This window comes from Prosopis cineraria, unplaced genomic scaffold (assembly GCF_029017545.1).
Source record: "Prosopis cineraria cultivar Desert tree isolate PC_DT_omini unplaced genomic scaffold, ASM2901754v1 PC9, whole genome shotgun sequence".
NCBI classification, from domain to species: domain Eukaryota; kingdom Viridiplantae; phylum Streptophyta; class Magnoliopsida; order Fabales; family Fabaceae; genus Prosopis; species Prosopis cineraria.
The window spans coordinates 178,278-200,483 of NW_026555340.1; positions in this window are offsets into that span (position 1 = coordinate 178,278).

Consider the following 22,206-nt stretch of genomic DNA (forward strand, 5'->3'; position numbering starts at 1 on the left):
TGTCTTGAATGGCATCCCTTAGAGCCTCCATATTCAACAATCGGTTCAGAGGCTTGTTATGACGCTCTGGGACTATTCCCATGCCTCCATATTCACCAATCGGGCTGCTCATGCCAGGCTCCTATAAATAACACAAGGGATTATTTGAAAGATTAGTGTTAGCAAAAACATAAGGATTAGGACAGTCCCTTACAACTGTTCGGCCCCAAGGGCCTACGCTTGCATTAACTCCTACCTGCTATCCTCCATGTGGCCTTTAGTTTAAGCCTGCTTTTAGAGGAGTCCTCTCAAGGATGGGGCTAAATTCCTCATTCCAACATGCAAAACCTACATCATGAGTTGCTGTCTTTCCTTTTGCTTGTGTTCTGACATTTTCAGGGACATAGCAAAAAACTTTTGATTTTCCTCTAGCTGTTTATCCATGTGGTCTTGAATTCCTCGTAGCACTTTCGCTACTGGACCGTTGGATATAATTATTGGATTTTCTTGTTTACTTCCTGGCTTTGGCCCAAGGCTTGTGCTGTTGCTACCTATTGACATTGATACTGCGTGCTCACAACGTTCAGCTATCTTAGCTTTAGGCATCAATGGTTCTGACCCTATAAGTGTAGAATTTCCTTCTGGTTTATGAGAACCAGTACTTATTTCATCAGTCTTTTGTCCTTTCTTGTCCTTGCCATCTTTGTTACATAAGTCCTACCAGGTGTGCCAAAAATTATTCATCGCAAACAATAAGTTACCAAGCGTGCTAAAGACGTTAAATCTTAATTGATAACAAAGGGTCCCCGGGCTCCCTTACCATAGTTTACTTAGATGTAAAAGATATGCAAGACTTGGTAGAATAAGTGTTTGATTATTATTAAAACATTACAAAACGTAAACAATTACAAGTCTGAATTGAAGATAAAAACTAATTAACAAACCTAAGAACTATGGGTGCAAAATGCGAGTCTTTCAAGTGCTAACTATTGTCTTCTTTTGTGATTTAGTACTCTATTTATAGTGACAAAGTGATGGTAGCTTCTTCCTTAGAACCTGGAATGTTCTTACGAAGAATCAAGGATCTTGCAAAACTCATGACATAGTCTTTTATCACTGTCTTCCATTTTTAGTAACCAGACTATCTTGCTGAGATACTTGGGCATGATGATGCTATTCCCGCAAGATTTGAGATCATTTGAGATCATGTCTTTATGTACCAATGGTCTACAGAGTGGGTTTACAACTAGCGGAATTTTGATATGCTTATCTGGCCGGACTCTCTACTAAGCTCGAGGTTGGTCCCTTTGTTTAGGTTACTAATTGGGCCTGACTCTTTAGTTACTTGGCCCGTATAGCTTTATAGCCTACTCAAACACTTTGGCAAGTGACGTTTTATATTTAGCCCAAACACCTATCATAGTAGACATGAACCAAATCGGTTACTTAAAATGATAGTTTTAGCCCTTACTACTATTGTAGCTCTATGCTTGCTTAAAAACTAATATAGTAGGGTGTTGTTATAAGAGTTGGTTTTCTCTAATATCTTGATAGAGTTATAGGTGAGTCCTTTTTTTACCATGATAGAATTACATAGTTTATTTTTACACAACGTAAACTCCGTAAATAACAACATAAACTTCACAAATAACATCTACACCAGAACATGTATATCTACAGCAAAAAAATATGCATTAGAAACAACAAAAGGTCTATAAATAGAAACTTGTTTTCATTAAATGAACATGAACATGTACATTATGATTGAATAAAATTGATATAGCTCAAGCTCTCTCTGTGTCCTCTTTTGACAAAATAAAGCTGTTCAGAAGTGGTAATGGGTTCGCAATTTGCAATAATTGCATTAACTTCTATGCCAAAATCAACACACCACTTAATCCATTCTTTCTACACTATGGTGGATCGTTCCAAGAAGCTGGTTGGCGTAAAAGGGATGTAGTTGGTCGAACACCTGATTGTCCTCTCCATAGCCATCTGGATAAAAGTGGATCATCCACTCATACTTGTTGAGTGAAAATGCTTCAAATGTGAGCTAGAGAAGGAAGAGAAAGAAGGAAGAGGGAGGAAGAAGAAGAGAGAGAATAGAGAAGCATGATGGGGAGTAAGATGAATTTGGTTATTGCATCGGTGTCAAAAGAGGAAGAGAGAGAAGGAAGAGGGAGGAAGAAGAAGAAGGTTGTTGTTCAGCAGTTGGTTACAGGAAGGACAAATTGGTCATTTCACCAAAAAAAACATAATTGCAAATGAGGCTTTTGGGCCCTTAAAATAATTTCAAATTCTATTAGGCCTTGTCTGCAAATTTCTTACTTCTGAGGACCCTAAATGCGATTCCTCATCTTTTCCCTCTAGGTGACCCAACAATTTTTTTCTTATACACAAGACATGATTTAGATTATATTTAAGAAACAATTGGCTCCTTTGCTCATGATTTCGATAAGAAGTCAATTTATGAAGTCATTCTTAATTATTAGTCCTAATGTTCCTCGTCAATTACAATAAGAGATATCCTTTCCTCTTGGCATTCAACTTTCTAACTACTTTGAGAAATACTTGGATACATAAATTAATTGAAAAAAGGATGAAGAAAAGAAAATCTTTGATTACGTTCTAAATGCCATTGATGAAAGAATAGCCTCGTGGAAGGCCAAGCTTTTATCTAACATCACGGCATACTATAATATATGTGATCTTTTTACCCAAAAAATAAATAAAAAGAAGACATAACAAGGGCGGCCTAATAGATCTTCCCCCCCCCCCTCTGGATGGCAGATGATGTAACTTATATTAAATATAATATAATATATAATAAACAAAAAAGTTTAAAGGGAGAATCACATTGCAGGCCTTATAACAGCAACAAATTTCACTTTAAGCTCAATACATTCTGATATTGCACTGCAAGTCTAAGGGTCTTTGTTGCAATTTTTCTTAGGAGCAAAAGTATAATTTTGCCTTTATGTGATTTGAAAACTTAAATTATGTACAATACAATATCCATAGGTGTATAACATGATATCCATGCATGTCCAATTGATCTGTAGGTTAAAATATACATCACATAGAGCATGTACAACATAATGTCCATAGATGCATAATACGATGTTCATGAATTCTCAACCCAATGTCCATGCATATCCAGTTGATCTATAGATTAGTTAAAATAAAGTCACATTGAGCGTGTACAATATAATATTCATAGATGCACAACACGATGTTCATGAATTTTAAACATGATGTCTATAAATGTCCACGCATGGACATTTAGTTGAGAATGCACGAAGATTTTGTTGTGCATCTATGGACATTGTGTTGTATATTGTCTATGTCACTTGTATATTTCATTAAATCTACTGATCAATTATACACACATGAACATTGTATTGAGAATTTATGAATATTGTGTTGTGCATCGATGGACATTGTGTTGCATGTGATTTGAGTTTTCAAATTACATAAGGGCAAAATTCTACTTTTGCTCTAAAAAAAATTGCAACAAAGGCCCTTGGGCCTGTAATGAAATAGCAAAATATATTGGGCTTATAGTATAATTTTTTTTCCTTTTGAGGCTTGCAGTACAATTCTCCCAAGTTTAAATATACAGGGTTAGAAACTTTTTTTCAAGTTAACAATACCTATTAACTTTGTAAAATAAGACAATATTCTTCAATGCATTAAGCTCTATTTTTAAAACTTGATGATTGATGTCAGGCTATTTTAATATATTAAGAAAAATTGATTTTTTTCATAAAATTAATAAATACTTATGTATCATTGTTAATTTATGAATATAAAAAATTGTTGGGAAAAAGTTTAGGAATATTTTTATATCTTAATCCCGTAATATATTATAATTTTCAAGGGCTTTTAAAGAGTAATAACCAGGCTGGTGGATAACGTAACTTATTCGACATCCACATACGTCGATTTCTCAGACAATGCGCCCCAACTATCAGTCCAGAACAAGTCTTTAAAATATTAATTTAATTTGGAGAGTCAGGCAACGCGTTTTTATTTTTTGATTTGATTGACTTGTTGATTGCATATTAATACTGACTCCCAATCACATTTTTTTAGGAGATTTCATGTTTCAAAATATAATATAATTTTTTAAAATATAATTTTATTAATTACTCCCTCCGTTAAAAAATATGAGACATTTTTAATTGAATTTTATCATTTAATAAAGTAGTTACCTACTTTCAAACTAACCCTATCTTTGTATATTTATTCTTATTAAACACTCTATAATAAATATAAAGTTACTATTAACAGAGACACTTTTAAAAAAAGACAATGATTACACCTCAAAAGACTAAAAATTTCTTACATTTTTTAACATCCAACGCCTTAAAAAAAGCCTTATATTTTTTAATGGAAAGAGTATGTTTTTAATATTTTTATTTTTATTATAATCTTCTCTATATTTTTAAAAAATTATATTTTTATTTAAAAAAAATAAAATTGTAAAATATATTAATAGGTTTTACTGTTACGCATAATTTTATTTAAAAATATTTTATAAATTAATATGAAAAAAAAGGTGCCCAAAATATGCCGCGGGTTATTATGAAGCCTATACAAGATTCGCTTAATCTAGAGTATCCATATTTATTCATTTTATTTTTCTATTTTAGTATATAGTTATTAAATTATAAGATACAATATTTTTAATAAATTTATTTTATCGTCAATTTAAATAGTATAAATTTAATTTGAATGATTTAATTTAATATTAATTTTTTAAAAAAATTATAAATATAGTATCCAATTATATTATGGATTTAGTCCGTCTAAAACATCTAGATAGTCAATTTATAAAAATTTAAAAAAATTAATATTGAATTGAATCATTCACATTAAATCTGTATTGTTTAGATTGATAAAAAAGTATATTTATTAAAATTTATAATTTTTTTATAATATATACAAAATAAAATTAAAAAAAATTTTAGAATTCTGGACCGTGATTGGTGCGAAAACCGAACGCATGCAAGACAACGTAATTATTACTTCCAAAATCAAATCGCATCAGTCAAATTCTTGGAGGAAAAAAAAGTTTAGGATATTTTTATATCGTAATCCTATAATATATTATAATTTTGAAGAGCTTTTAAAGAGCAATTATCAGGCTGGTAGATAACGTAGATAACGTAACTTATCCGACATCCACATACGTCGTTTTCCCGGACAATGCGCCCCAAATATCAATCCAGAACAAGTCATTTTTTCCAAGGCAATGCATTTTTTATTTTTTGATTTGATTGACTTGTTGATTGAATATTAATACTGACTCCGAGTCACACTTTTTAGGAGATCCATGTTTCAAAATATAATATTTTTATGGTGCTATTTATAAGGTAAAAAAAAAAAATTTACTTTAATTCTATTTACAAGACACCTCAATAATTATTATATCTATCTTTACTCTTTTACTCTTATTTAATGTTAGGAAGATTATTAAATGTTAGAGTATTTTATTTTTAGAGTGGGTATATTTAATAGGGGTAAAGTTGAAAACTTGTTCAATTTTTAGATAAAATTAATGAGGTTTAAGATTTTTCTTGATTTCAATAAAAATGTTAGAAGTGACTTATAAATAGGATCAGAGAGAGTATATTTTCTAAAAAATAAGATTTTATTAATTATATTTTCTTAATATTATTATTTCTATTATAATCTTCTCTCTAATATTCTTTGGTAAGTAAAAAAAATTAAATGAAAAATATTTTTAAAAATTTATATTTTTATTTTAAAAAAATAAAATTGTAAAATATATTAATAAGTTTTATTGTTATGCATAATTTTATTTAAAAATATTTTATAAATAAAAATGGGGGGAGAAAAAAAAAAGGTGCCCAAATATGCATGGGTTGTTACAAAGCCTATGCAAGTGATGAGCACGGTCTCTCCAGTTTCTTAATTTGGATAGTCCATATTTATCAGTTTTTTTTTAATATTTTAATATATATTTATTACATTATAAAATATAAATTTTTAATAAATTTACTTTATTATCAATCTAGACAATATAAATTTAATCTGAATGATCTAATTTAATATTAATTTTTTTAAAATTTTTTTATAAATTGAATATCTAGATGTACTCTAGATCCAATCTGTCCAGAGTATATTTAGATAGTCAATTTATAAAAATTTAAAAAATTTAATATTGAATTGGACTATCCAAATTAAATTTGTATTGTTTAGATTGATGATAAAGTATATTTATTAAAATTTTATAATTTTTCATAATAAATATAAAATAAAATGAAAAATAAAGGGAAACCTGGTAAAAAGGACCAAGTTGGAACAAAAATTAGTCCTAGGGACCAAATTCCATTGAAGGACTAAGCTGATTTTTTTTTTATTCAATTTTTGGTCGGACTAAAATGCCCCTGCTAAAACCAAGATTTTGAAAAAAGAAATTACCATCTCTTCTTCCTTTCTTCGCACGATTTGAACGAGAGAAGACGGTGAGGGACACCTCCGACGGACAATCAATGGCGGTGTGGGGTGTGATCAAGTTGTGGGCGATGAGCATGGAGAAAGACAACCCTATCTATTCGCACGGTTCCCTAATTGCATGGCTTGTGATCGATGAGTCTTTAGCCATGAGTTTCGAGCTCCTTCAGAGAGAGTCTCGAGCTTGTTCAGAGTGGCGGCGGCCTGAGTGACAACGTCTAGGTACACATTATGTTTGAAAGCTTCCTTTTTGTCCAAGCGAGCACTGTTCTATTTTTCTGTTGTTATGAGTTTCTCCCTCTATTCTTCATATTGTTTAAGCTTATTCAAAAATTTGCAAATGAGATTGACTGTGAACTTTCAATTGCTCGAACCTTGTGCTGTTCAAAAATTTCATGTAAATTGACCCATGAACAAAGTTGGGTGTGCGAAAATTACATGTTACTTGTGCTGAATTTCATGTAAAATGAATACACCTGCCTGTAGCCCAACCTACCTTCCATGTTAATCATTATGTGATACAATGTAAAATAATGTGTGATCATGCTAACAAACATGCTTAACAATCACATGCCTACGATCATGCTAACATACAGAACACGCATGATTACATTGTGATTGAATTGCATTGAATGTCAAGTAATACCTAACCCTATATTATACAATTGTGTAGGACTTGTTCCTTTTGCACTTGACAATTGGAAATCATGATTAAGGGAAGGGATGCATGTCAGTCGAGGCTTAGTGGATTACATGTTTATTCACAAGAGTTGAAAAATAAAGGCAAGGTGAAGGGTCTTAAAAATGCTGCAGAGGAAGCAAGAAAGGCGTGGAAAAATGTATCCGAAGGAGAGAGGAAACACTTCAACAAAATGGCTGAGGATGAAAGGCATTGTAGAGCTTTGTTGTCTTCTTCTAATGAAACATTGAAAGAGAAATTGCTTACGTGTTGCTTGCCTAAGTAAGTTATGGAATTGGCTTAACATGTGAAGCAAAGTGAAAGTCTAATGGCAAGGGCCAATTCAATTGATTTTGGGAAGATCCTTGACATTAAATGCAATCAAATAAACCATGCTCTTTATGGAAGTTTGTTGAGAGCAATTGACCTAGAAGCAAGAACGCTATCAATGAGGCAAATTGAGTGACAAGTTGATGCTAATGACATGTACAAGCTTATGGGTCTTCCAAAAGAAGGAGGGGAGGTAGTCAAAGAAGCTGGCAAGCTATACAATGAATTAAAAGGGAAGTATGTAGGGTGCAGATTTTTGGACATTAAAAACATAATCATTAAAGGCGATGAAGAAGAATTGTTCGAGGTATTGATTGTTCTGTACATATTGGGTATACTTGTGTGTCCTCCTATAAGAGGAGAAGTGACTTCATAGTTGGTAAAGATCATCTCTTGGGGGGAAAACAACTCTGACTTCCTACAACTAGAGTGATTTTGTTATTAAAGAGCTAATGAGGGAGCTCGAGCAATACAAGAAGGCTACAACTAATGGTGAGAAAAAAATCATACATTAGTGGTTGCCTCTATTTCTTGATGGTAAGTAGCATTATTTGATTGTTTTTACATGTTGATTAAATTGTGTATATGACATCCTTTCCACCTTGTGATTTTAGATTATGTTTCTTTAAAACTTTCCCTTGGATAGAAGTGAGGTTGCTGAGACAAGCAATGCTTTACTCTATTGGGACAATGAGAAGATAAAGCAAGCTGCCGTGAAGGAGAGGGAGAGTGTCTGAGGGGTCTTGTATTCAGGGTCTACACCTGAGGTGGAACACACAAGACCCACACCACTCAAAATGATCAAGGCACCTGTGAAATTTACCCCGCAAGCATCATCCATGAAACTTGGGCAGTAGAAGGACAACTAAGCCAGTGATCCTTCACAGCTAATGTTTAATGATTTGGTATGTTTTAAGTTGAGTATTGTAGTTGATATGTCATTTTCATCTATATTCTATGGCCTTATTTGTGCCTCTTGTACAGAAAATGACTCATGCATATAGCCGTATAATAGGATCACTTGGTGATACTATTGCCAATAGGATGTTGCAATTGCAATTGAAGTTAGGCAAGGGTGTTGCTCCAGCCATTGATGAATCAAATGAAGAAGATATTAATTGGTTTGTGTGGAGGCTGAGCTGTAAAAGATGAAATGTAAATGTGAAGAGGTGTAGATGGGAGCTAGGGCAAGCAATGTGTGCGATGGAGATGACCTTAGCGGAGGGAGAGATATACATGGGGTGGATGTGGAAAGTAATGACCCAAGTGAAGCTGTTGTTGGTACTGAAGTAAACCCCATTATTGTTAACTCTAGGGAAACTCACGACGTCGCACATGGGTTACAGTTAGTAGTAGTGGAGCCTTCTCGCTTGGATGTTCTAGAAGAGGAGGATGTTCTCTACTTATCGATTCATGGCGAGACTACCATGGCCACCCCTCCAATTCCAAGAAGGTCCTCCAGAAATATCAAGCCCTCATGTTTCTTGCTTTCACCCTTCTTCTTAAATGCACAGTTGCCTTCAGAACAGGAGAGACTCCATGTATGTTAGGAAGCCTAAAGCTGTTCACGAGGATGAGATTGTTTGTCAAGTTGATGGATTGTACCTGACCTGAAAAGAAATGTATTGCCATGCCCCTAAACAATGGATAAGTTCATGGTAGGTTCAAATGTCATGTACTCCGGTGCATCCATTATCTTTTATTTCTTCATGTGTAAATCTCTCATTGTATGATTGGTTGTAGGTGATGCTGGTAATTAATAAAATGTTGAATTCTGAGTAGAGTTATGATAGGCCTTTGAGATGCCGTATTTTAAATCCTTCACTGGTGGTAAGTGCTTACTATGTAATTTTCTTCTTGAGTTTTTACAATTTATGGGATACTAGTAGCTAAATGTATTACCGTATATGTGGCAGGGTGACATTCTATGGAAAGTAAAGCAATGGAGGCTAGAAGACCACACAAGATTGATTGCCTCCAATGGCTTAGCAAGACAATATTTGATCCAAGGAAGGATAGATTAGGGGAGACAAGTGGTATTACACTTGTGGCAATCTTCGTATTACTTTACTTTTGACCTATGCTTGAAAGTTTTAGCTTGATATAATTGTTATGCTTGTGTCATTTTTTGACAAGCTGCACATTTTGCAAGAGTTATTGCATACTTGTTTCCATACGAATTTGTACATATTCCTTTCATTGACTTTAAAATTGCTAGGATTCTATAGCAGAAGAACACGTTAAGTATTTTAGTGGATCACACGTTCATGTTTATGTCATTTGCATTGTTGAATTTTATAGATGATGAAGTATTTCTCATTATGAGCAAATATGACTGTAGTATATTGGTCATATGTTGGCTTCAAGGGTGGGATAATAGCCTTATTCTAGAGTGCACTGACAGACTTGAACTGCCTACGGTATGTTGCATTACCCATGTATAACAATTTTACAGCTTGGACCATTGCCTTACATTACATATTCCTTACATTGTCTAGGTTGATTTGCCTACACATAAGGCTGAAGTGGTTTGGTGGCTATTAACCCACTCGTGGAACGACAAGTGAGACGAAGTCATGAAAGAATTGGAACATGATAGAGGTTTAAGACAAAAGAAAGCTAGGAAGAGGATGTAGTTTTTATTGTATAGATGTTAGTATAGATTATTCATTGTATAGAGCTTGTTATTTGGTGTATAGATTTTACATATATACATAAGCATTCTCATATTTGTGATGCCAAATGTGAATACAATTATATCTCCAATATGACTCTTCAAACATTCTACCCTTGGATTGACTAATCTTGTGTAATTTCAACTGTCAATGACCCCAATTTTCATGTAAAACACCAGGGATTACATGTAAAACAATATGGGGAAAAACTTACGTGCATACATAAGGAAGAGTTTATATTGATTTATATGAAAAGCACTGAATTTACATGTAAATCACTATGGGGATAACATGTTAGAGCATGCTTGGTGAGTGATTTATATATAATCCCTAGTGTTTCACATGTAAATGAAACGCATAAAGAGCACCCCCTGGCAATGTCCCATACTTATATGAAAAGCACAACATTTTACGTGTAAATCACTAAGGGGATAACATGCGCTAGCATGCCTGGTGAGCAATTTACATGTAATCCCTAGTGTTTTACATGTAAATGAAATACACAGAGAGCACCCCTTAGCAGTGTCTCATACTTACATGAAAATAGATAAGGATTACATGTAAATGGATGACACAGAGAGGATATAGATGTTGATGCCCTAAAATTACATGAAAATAATCTTTGGTTACATGTAAATCAACTAAGGGAGAATCCTTGCACTCATACTAGAAGGTTTGCACTTGAGGCCACTAGGCTTGTACACTAAGCAAGATGGTTTGCACCTAAAGGCAAAAGGCTTGTACCAAAGCTAGAACACCTATAACTTAAGCCAGATGGCTTGCACCAAAACCAAAACACTTGCACCCTAGACTAGAACTATTGCACACAAGCCAGAATCATGGCACCCCATGCCAAAAGCCTTGCACCAATAGCATAATTACTTGTAAACACAATAGCTTTACATGTAAATGTATGTTAGGATCACTCTATACAGAACACATTCACCCCAAGCTAGATGGCTTGCATCTAAAGTCAGAAGGCCTGTACTTATACCATAAGGCTTGCACCAATATCATAATTACATGTAAACGCAATAGATTTACATGTAAATGTATGTTAGGATCACATCAAACAGAACACATTTACTCCAAGATAGAAGGCTTGCACCTTTAGCCAAAAGGCTTGCACCCACAACATAAGCCTTGCACTTATGCCATAAGGCTTGCACCTATCCACCATTTTAATCATCATTTTCTAGGGACTTAACTGACGGCAAGACTCCTGTCTATCCTCTTTCCTTATGGTCATACCCGATAAGAACTTTTTTACTTTATCGTGATTAAATCATTTAGATGTATGTGGGTTATGGTTTTCTACCTATACAATTTTAGGGTTGTGAAACCCCATTTCACTCACAATGGTGTCCACAGTGCACTGAGTTTAGCATTAGGACGAATTGTTAAAAACACTAAGTTAGAAAGGTAGAAATGCGAGGCATATGTATTCAATTGATTATGTTTGCACATTGTTAGACTGTTCTAAACATAAGTGGAATTAGAATAGTATTGTGAAATTTTGTGAAAAACACTAGGTTACAGAGATGGCCTAAGATGTATGTGTATACAATTGATGATGTTTACATATTGTTATGCACAATAAAGCTATTGTCTTTATGCTTGCTCTAGATTTATGCTTTGCTATCTGAGATTGTTCTACTTTCCAAGTCGTGGTAATGGAGGATAGGTGCAAGTGTGGATGTAAAATCATAAACTCTTTAGATGACGGTGGATTATGCTACAAGAATTACTGCATGATGTACAAACCATACATGCATGAAAGGTGCAAGTGTGGATGCAAGATTAGACAATTTGAGTATGATAGTGGTGTATCTCAAACATGTCTACAAATGGGAGAGACCCCAAGATATTACCTTGAAAGATGAGGTGATAAGTAGTGAAGATGAACCAAGTGTAGATGTTATTATCATCAAAGCTGCATTAGAAGTAGAAATAATTTTTGACTAGCTTGATCAATTTGCATTTTGCTTGTTCAATCTTTTCGTTGTGAGTCATTTTGTGTGGCATATGTTGCTATGAGCCACAATTTAGTTCCTATGTACTTGAATCATTAAATATTTAAAATTATTCGTACTAAGTCTAGATTCATCACTTCCCTCAATCTCTATGTGCAATCTATTTTTTTGGATTGTCAAAGCCACTGTATTGGCCCTTTAACTAACGTAATTACGAGTAATACTAAAAATTATTGTCACATGCTTCCATGGAAATGACCCTGCTTACGTGTAAATCATTTAAGGAGTTGCATTAGGAAAAGATAGTAGATCCTCTTTTACATGTAATACTAGTAATGCTAGTTGTGCTCTTTAAGAGAAAGGTCATTTAGAACAGAATTTTGCACTTCAGCTAGAGAAGATGAAGAATTGGTGAGCTTCCAAAAAAGTATTTACACTCAGCTAGTCAAATTCTCAACGAATCAAAAGTATCCTCTGCAATTTGGTTTTAGAATACAATCTAGTCTTGCATTTGTGCTTAGGACATTAGCATCTTTCTTTCACTAGTAAGTCATACATTGGTGCTAACACCATTTCTAAAATCAATATAATTAACTTCTTGTGTATGAGTGATCACTACCACAGAAAATACCCATATTTGACCCTTATTTTTCACAATACTTGACGGTTTTGAACCATCAAATAAGGGTGCGACATATATTAAAGAAATCTTACTTGACGGTTAAAAACCGTCAAGTATTAAGCTAATACTTGATGGTTATTTGAAAAAAAATGTCAAGTATATGAATTAAATATATGCACTTCCCAGAATAAATACTTGACGCTTGTTTCCAAACAAGCATCAAGTATTTGTAAATACTTGATAGTTATAAGGAAACAAGTGTCAAGTATATTGATACTTGATGGTTATTTTGAAATAAATGTCAAGTATTTATGGCATAATTTTTTTCAATAGGGGGGCTGCTTTACATAAAGATACATATACATACAGATAAAAAAAGCTAGCCAGCAACAAAATAATGCAATATAATGAATGTTTCTAATAGTATCTACTATCTAATTAACATAAAAATTTCTCTACATTTAACCTTAAATCTAAAAAATCTATGCTCAACTTATTTGCAAACTAATGTTCCAAAACTAAGTGGCCTATCCCATAAAAATTGGCCCAAAAATATGTATATATATGTAAGGAAAAATTAATCTTTTAGTCCTTCAACTTTTAAGTCACTTGTAACTCAGTCCCTCAACTCTGACTTACTGTGACTCAGTTGCTTAACTATAACTCACCTATGACTCAGTCCCTCAACTTTTGAATCACTTAAAAATTAGTCTCTTAACCTTTGTTAATTTTTTTTTCATCTTAGCTTATATCTCACATTAATGAATAAGAAGATGGTATTTAAAATAATATATGAGCATTTTTTTTATTCTTCTTATTTGATAATTTTTTTAAAAAAATTAAAAAATAAGGACTGAGTTATAAGTAAATCAAAAGTTGAGGGACTGAGTTGCAGCGAATTATAGTTGAGGGACTGAGTCGCAGTAAGTCATAGTTGAGGGACTGAGTTACAAGTGAGTTAAAAGTTGAAGGACTAAAAGATTAATTTTCCCTATATGTACTGACTATTGTGCCAGCCTAACTACTGTTGCTACCCACATATTGAAAACACATTGGGCCACCTCTTCAAGGACCTCTTCTACATGTGCAGCCGTATAATGAATGCAGTAGACATCCTCCAAGCACTATAAGCAAATAGTCACACAAATTTCAAGCTAATATGTAGCTAATTAAAATTGGTTAAAATTTATAATTGAAGTGTAATTAAATTTAATATATATACCTTGTCAGATAATGTGTTAGGGGCATAGGTGATAATGTCCTTCATGAATTTCATCAAGCAATAACCACAGTCATTGGTCTGATCTGGCTGGAGTGGACACTGTAAAAAAACACATATAAATGAAATTGTAAAATATAATATGAGGTAGTTTCTTGATTAAAAACTTGACTGATTAAATGAATACCTTAACAGTGACCCATATCTTAGGGGACACAGTCTTGTCGGTCGTAGTGCGATACAACATCATAGCTCTAAGAAAAAATTATGGAATGAATGTGAGAAATATATATGAATGGAAACTAAAAATAACAAGAAATAACAAGTGAAAAAATCCAACTTACTCATTAAAAAGTACCACTATATCTTCCCTGTTGCTTAGCTCTCCATTAAGGGGATCGAGATACCATATTTTTTGGAGCAATGGGATTAACCACAATAAGCATCCAGTGTTCCCTAACAAGAAATAGCACATGTTACCAAACAAATAAATATAAAAAAATATTTACTCGTAACAAGTATTAACAACACACCCTTGGCAGTAAGGAGCGAGAAATAAAGTATTCTTTTCTACTCCCCTTTCTCAAAATTGATCTGAAAGTATTCTTGCTTGATTTTCAAGAGCTTACTTTGTAATATTATTGTGGGGAAAGACATCATGAGGATTAACCAGCTTGATCTTCGACTCGAGGCCACTAGGAACCACGAATGAGGTATAAAGGTGACTTGGATGAAAAAATATACAAGTTAATATGCTTGCATACGCACACACATAAATAATTCAAGAAATTGACCGATAAATATTGAAGAATTACCTCATGTAGAAAGTCATCAAACTAGTGCTCGCCATATCGTGCTTAAGGATTTCATTCAAAATTTCATCTCGAATGAATTCAAATGATGCTTTACTAAATAGCCCATCGTCAAAATTAATAATATCCCCAATTGAAACTTGACGAATCATCCTCGTAGCTGAAGCATAAGTCTCAAGAGAGTCATGGAATTTGTTTTCTACAACAGGCATAAGCACTGGATGTTGTGAAACCGTGGTTGACTCTTTGGTATGGCCTGACACCTTGCCCTTCAATTTTCTTTTCCCCCTTGGGTATACAATGAAAAAGTTAGAGACACACACACACACACATTAAAGATTCTAAATAATTACTTAAATCATATATACCTTTTTCTTTGTTGGCAATGGGTCCTTGGGTGTCTTTGGGTTCTTTATTGGCTTTTGTGTGCCCACCATAACAAGGTGGTTAGGCCATGCAATGAAGCTCCCCAACGCATCTCCTACCGTCTGCATCTTGTCGGTAGGATAAGGTAATGGATACTTAGGGTCCATTAAAACAAGCAAGGAAACCCTAATGCAATCGGGCGGGAGGGGAAGGTTATGGATTGTGTCCCCAACAATGTTGTACATGCGTCCCATTACAACTACTTTGCGTGAAGGATCATTTGCTAAACAGTTGCAGTTATTCTCGCCTTAAATAAATGAACAATGTCAGTTTTTTTAGACAAAAAATTAGTTAAGAAAATTTAGAAGATAAAATGTATTATCTCGGGTATTTTGTCTGAAGGGACTGTGTAGCTATCTTTCCCGCTGAGCCAACGTTAGCCAAAAGCCTTCCAGGGATCTGCCCCTTCAATAGCTTGTCAATTAACTTTTCCTGGGCTTCTAGCTGCTGCTTCATAATAGCTTGCTCTTCTCTCAACTTTTGGACCTCAAATGAAGAAGCCAATGTTTGCTTCTTAATCTTGCCAAAGTATTGCTTCTTCGTGACACCAAAGCCGATACCCCTAACACGACCAGGGTGGTCAGGGGTCCCCAATGCTCTAGCTAGGATATCCTCATGCTTAGGAAGCTTGCCCTATAAGACTTCTTGAGAGAGGGAATCCCGTGAAAAGTAGAGCTGATTAGTATGCATTTTCATAATCATTTATTAATTGATAGATATGAATAACACTTACAATTTTTTCAACAACCTCTTTCACACGAGGGTTATAATCACTCCATCTTTATTTGTTCATGCCAATGCCTAGAGTCTTTGGTGGGATATGGTAACATTCGATCCCTTAGCCTTCACTTCTTTTTGCTCCACGCCTGCATACCCCAACCTCCCTGCTCTGTAAGGGTATTCATTCTTGGCCACTCTTTCCTTATTCTAGGCGCTCAGTTCCTTTAATCAATAACAAAAATATCCTGTTAGTACACATAGATACGTTCAATAAAAGGCACCAAAATTTAAATTTTAGAAACATAAATATCTTAAATTCCTTCTCGCATCGAGAGGCAACAAAAGTATCCCAATCTTCTTGCTTTACTAAAGGCTGTAATAGAGGAGGAACTCGGGCTACAAATTCAGCATCAAGGTCTTTCAAATATTTCTGTGTAATAAAATGTCTGAAAGACCGTAATGCCCTCCCAGTCTTTTGAAGGACAAAATCCTTCTTGCTCTCGTCTATTTCAAATCCTGACTGTAAAATAAAATAAATATGTTAGATGCATCAATTTAAAACACTATAATAGAATATAACTTAGTAAAATGCAACTTATAGATACGGTCTCCCAAACAATGTCTTTCGTGGCTTGATCAACTTTGTGCCATGATTTCTACGTGATAGGTACAGTTCTCTTTGCCACAACCCTAATATAACTTATAAACTTTGTAGATTTGATGGCTTGCCCTTTCTTGTTCCATTGCACTGCTATTTTTTTCCCTACAGCTCTTGTTTTTATGACTTCTTCCATTATTGTCAGGCCCCGCTGGATATTGTTATATTCTTGCTCCAATTTTTTTTGTGACGATGCAGCATCAGTAGAAGTTGTAGCGGGATCTGATGGAGGGATTTTAGTAGACTCATAATCTGAAGCCATTTATCTGTAACACAATAAATTCCAAAATTAATCAACCATCATTAATTCAAAAAATTAATCAACCATAATTAATTCAAATATAATCAACTATATTAATTCAAACATGAAACAAAGATGGCATAATTAATTCAAATATTAATCAACTATATTAATTCAAACATGAAAAAAATGGCACAATTAATTCAAAGGTTACATGTTCAAGTCGCTCTTTTTTGTTTCCTTGACTCTGGTTTTTTACTTCCCCCTCCTTGAAATATTTTCTTCTTATGCTGAAATAATTTACCCCTCTTTGAAATCCAAATGCCTTCATTGTGATCATTTCTCATATATAGAGCTTCATCAGCACTGTCATTACTTTGATTTGATGTCCCTTCAAATGGGTCATCTTCAACTGCTATATTTTCATTTATTTTTTCATGTAACATAAGAATAGACCATCCCTTATTAGCAGGGTTAGGGACATAAAACACTTGTTTGGTTTGTTGTGCCAAAATTAAAAGGCTCATCTTTATATCCTTCCTTGTTCAAATTGACTTGTACAAATCTAAATTGATAATCAAATTTCAAGTCATTTTTTTGATCAATCTACTTGCACCCAAAGACTAGAACTCAAAAGGATATGTAATCTAAATCCCACATATGCTCAATTACACCAAAGTATGACATGTTTGCATGGATAGGATTTTTATGCTTAGTGCTGGAAATATGCATGGAATGAGCTATAAGAGTTACACCACTATTTTGCATTGTGCTCCTATCATCTTGCTCCCTTGTATAAAATGTGTATCCATTGACAAGGTAAGTAGTGTAAGAAATGGCCTGTCTGCTTGGATCGTTAGCTAACCATCTCAATTTTTTAGAAACTGAATTGGAATCAACATTTAACATTTGAAGAATGTGCTCCTTAAACCACCTTGTAAAAGTTTTATTGTGTTCCCTAGCATGCCAAATTTCTAATCTATTGAGATTATCCATCCTAAGTTCAGCCATATACTTGTCTACATACTCTTTAACCTCTTCAATGTTGTGCAACATATATAGGTGGGCTTGCTCCCACTATACACTTGAGATAGTAATAACTTTATTTCCCATGATCCCCTCTCCACCTATTCTACCCATATGTTGAGACTTTGGAAGCCCAATATAGCTAATATGACTCAGGTACTCGGTACAAAAGTCAACAGCCTCTTCACAAATATACTGTTCAACAATGCAACCCTCCGATCGACTTTGATTTTTCATATAGCCTTTCAAAATCTTCATATAATGCTTAATAGGATACATCCATCTTAAATAAGAAGGCTCACACATTTGAACCTCCCTAACCAAGTGAACAGTTAGGTGGATCATAATATCAAAGAATGCTGGTGGAAAATACATCTCAAGCTCACACAGTGTTAATACAATTCGAGTTTGCAACCTTGGCAACTTATGTGGGTTAATCACTTTACTGCAAATGGACTTGAAAAGCAAACATAACTTAGTGATCGTCCCTCGTATTTGGGGGTAAAATTATACGTATAGTAACCGGAATGAAATCCTCCATTAAAACATGGCAATCATGAGACTTTAAGCCCTTCAACTTCAAATCTTTCATTAATACAATATTTTTTATGTTTGAAGAGTAGCCCTTAGGAACTTTAACTACATTGAGGAACTCATAAAATGTAGTTTTCTCTTTCTCAGATAGCGTATGAGCTGTCGGAGGGAGAAAGGTACGGTTCCCCTTATCTTAGGGTGCCAATTCTTCTCTTATTCCTAAAGAAACTATGTCCAACCTTACTTTTACGCCATCTTTGTTTTTCCTAACACTTGGAATAAAGTCCCAATAAGACTCTCACAGACATTTTTCTCAATATGTATGACATCAAGAAAATGCCAAACATCCAAGGTGGTCCAATAAGGGAGTTCAAAGAAAATAGATCTCTTATTCTATCTGCTTGTCCTAAGGTGCCTTGCAAATGGTTTGTCGAATTCAATATCCAAATCCTTAATCTTCTCAAATAGCTCATCACTAGTTAATGGCAAAGATGACTTACCTTGTTTTGGATTTCATTGAACACTTTTCTCAACCACCGATAATGATGTTCTTGGTGAAAAACCTACGCTGCTTGAGGTAAACATTCTTCATCCTATGTTTAAACCTCATAGAATGTGTTCCCTCTTCGCAAATAAGGCATCCAAGTTGCCCTTTAATACTATACCCGAACAAATTATCATAAGCAGGAAAGTCATTGATTGTACCAAAGAGCATAGCACTTAAATTAAATCTTTCTTCTCTATACCCATCATATACCTCTATACCTGACTCCCACATGATCTTCAAGTCATCAATTAGAGGAGCCAAATATATGTCTATGGCATTCCCAGGTTGCTTGAGTCCCACAATTAGCATGGACAATATCATATACTTGCGTTTCATGCAAAGCCACGAAGGATGGTTATAAATCACCAAAATGACTGGCCATGTGCTGTGGCTACTACTTTAAAGCCTATGAGGATTCATCTTGTCAATAGACAATGCAAGGCGTAGATTCCTACTCTCTTCCCTGAATTCAGGGTACTCATAATCAATCTTTCTCTATTGTGGAGAATCAGTAGGGTGACGAAGCATGCCGTCTTTTATCCTTTCATCCGCATGCCATGTTAAGCTTTTCGCAACTTCTATACTATTATACATGCATCTAAATCTAGGCACGATTGGAAAATACCATAGTGCCTTCGCGGAACTTGATCCATTCTGCTTGTAGCTTGAGGCATTACACTTCAAACACTCGGTTAACGACGCATATTCATTCCAAAATAAAAGGCAATCATTAGGGCATGCGTGTATCTTTTCATAACTCATGCTAATTGATCGCAATACTTGTTTTACATCATATGTTCGACAAGGAAGCTCATTTTTCTTAGGAAGTAATTCTACTTTCAAATACCCAAGCAACTCAGTGAAGCTCGCATCACTCCATCCATGTTTTGCCTTTATATTGTACAATTTTAATACTGCTGACAACTTTGATGCACTACAACCAGCATACAATGGTGTCTCCGCATCACTTTTTAACTTTTTAAACATTTCTGGACAATCCTTGAGGTCCTCTTCAACTTCTTTGGCCATATGTTCAAGACAATCTTCCTCAAGTGTGCATGTATCGAAATCATCAAGAGATGATGCATAGCTTTCACTATGCTTCTGGCTACAACCAATATCATCTCTTGTCTCACCATGCATTGTCCAACACTTGTAACTTTGATCCATCCTGTTAATCACTAAGTGTTCTTCACAAGTATCTGGACTAACTCGCTTTACAAGACCGCACTTTAAACATGGGCAAACAATCCTAGTAGGGTCCTCCGCATGCTTAACTGTAAGCTTAACAAAATCTGCCACCCCATCCCAATATTCCTTGGATAAACGATTGGCAGACATCCATTCCTTATCCATAATTCCTAGAAAGATTAAGAGGAAAATATGATTAGTGACTTTAACTACTCTTAGATAGTGGGAGAGTTAGATACAAAGATCAATCAGTCAATAAGTCACTAACCACATGTTTGCACATTCCCTCTTTAATCTTGTTTAAAACTAATAATTACATTTTAATGCTAGCTATTGAAATAATTTCGGCAGCATAACGACTTAAAAAAGAGAGTTTCCTGAGTTTTATCCCCTCTCTCTATTAATCTAAATGACAATAACAATAGTATCCACAACAACAATCACATAAACTTATATTCAAGAATAATCTAAAAAATTGATAGTATATATAACGGCTTAAAATAAGTATTACTAGGTCTTTATGCCTTTAGAAAAATCAAGTTATCCATAATGAGACTATATATGATCCAACAACAATAATAACAATAGTAATAAGAAGCCCAATTTTAATTAAAATCATATAAACCACATCAAACACTATATAAATATCAATTTAAAATGTCAAAAATATTTTTACATAAGCTAATTTTCAATCAATTGAAAAACTAGTAATGTGAAAATTGACAACTTAAGGAATATAAATCTAAATTAATCATTCAATTACAGAACAAACACCCAAAACTTAAAAAGATGTGTGTACCAGTAGAGGAAACAAGGTAATTAAGTGGTATACTATTTTCATATGCTTAATGAATCTCCTCATACTAGCAAAACAATTGGATGATCCATTAATTCAATAACTAAGCACCCAAAACTTAAAAGTTCAAACACCCACTAACAAGAACAATAATGCAGATCAAAATAATTAACACAGAAACTATTTATTGTATATGAAAATTAAAATCAACAACCCATACATTCAAAATGAAGATTAATGATTGGGAAAGCAAGAACCAACCTTAATAAGAAGAGGGAACGTCGACTGTGCAGAAAAACAGAGAGGCGAGTGTGTTGAAGAATGATGGAGACCAAGAATCCACACTAATAAGCACCCACGAGACTTATGGAGGTCGAGAATCCAAAACCCCTCAAGAATCAAGACCAAAAATGTGTTATTTGGCAGTTGGAGTAACGAAAAATGGGTTTTGATGGCTCTGGGTTTGTTTTTGAAGATGAACGATTTGTAGAAATGGAGAGCAAAAAAGAAATCTGGAGGAGAATTTAAATGACAATACTTGACGGTTATTTCAAAGTAACTGTCAAGTATTACATACTTGATGCTTTTTTTGAAATAACCGTCAAGTATATACTGAACATACTTGACGGTTATTTCAAAACAAGAGTCAAGTATGTGAACAAATTTATTTTTTTTAAATTATTAATTTAACATTTGTTTATTGAAGACCGACATGTAAATTTTACCTTTTTTTACGGTTATTTTTAAAAAACTTCAAATATATATACTTGACGGTTATTATAAGATAACCATCAAGTATCTGTTTGAATAATTAACGCTTGTTTCGTAACAACTGTCAAATATTCTTTGCCTTTTTTATTTGTCTTTTTTTTCAAATAAGCATCAATTATAGGGCATTAATTATACACTTTTCTGTAGTAGTGGATGATAGCATCAAAAGATGGAAAAAGAAAGAGGTCATGGACTCATTACAAAAATTTAGTACATCATACTTACACCAAAAAAAAGGCATAGGTAGGGGGATTTTTAAGTTAAGAGTCAAATACAAGAACACAAGCATACATAACCAACCCATTGGACAAGGCATCCTCACACGCAGGTCGTAATTGCAAGCTACATGGTTCTGTTTGAAAACATATTCTTTTAATCAGGTAGAAGTTAGTGACCATAAAGACATTGTGCACCAGATTGGGAAACCAATGGAAATCATTCACGTAGCATACCCCTCCAACTGGGCAAGCAAAGAAATAGCGAGGCTCATTCTTGCCATCGGTGTGTTACACTTTCGCCGCCAT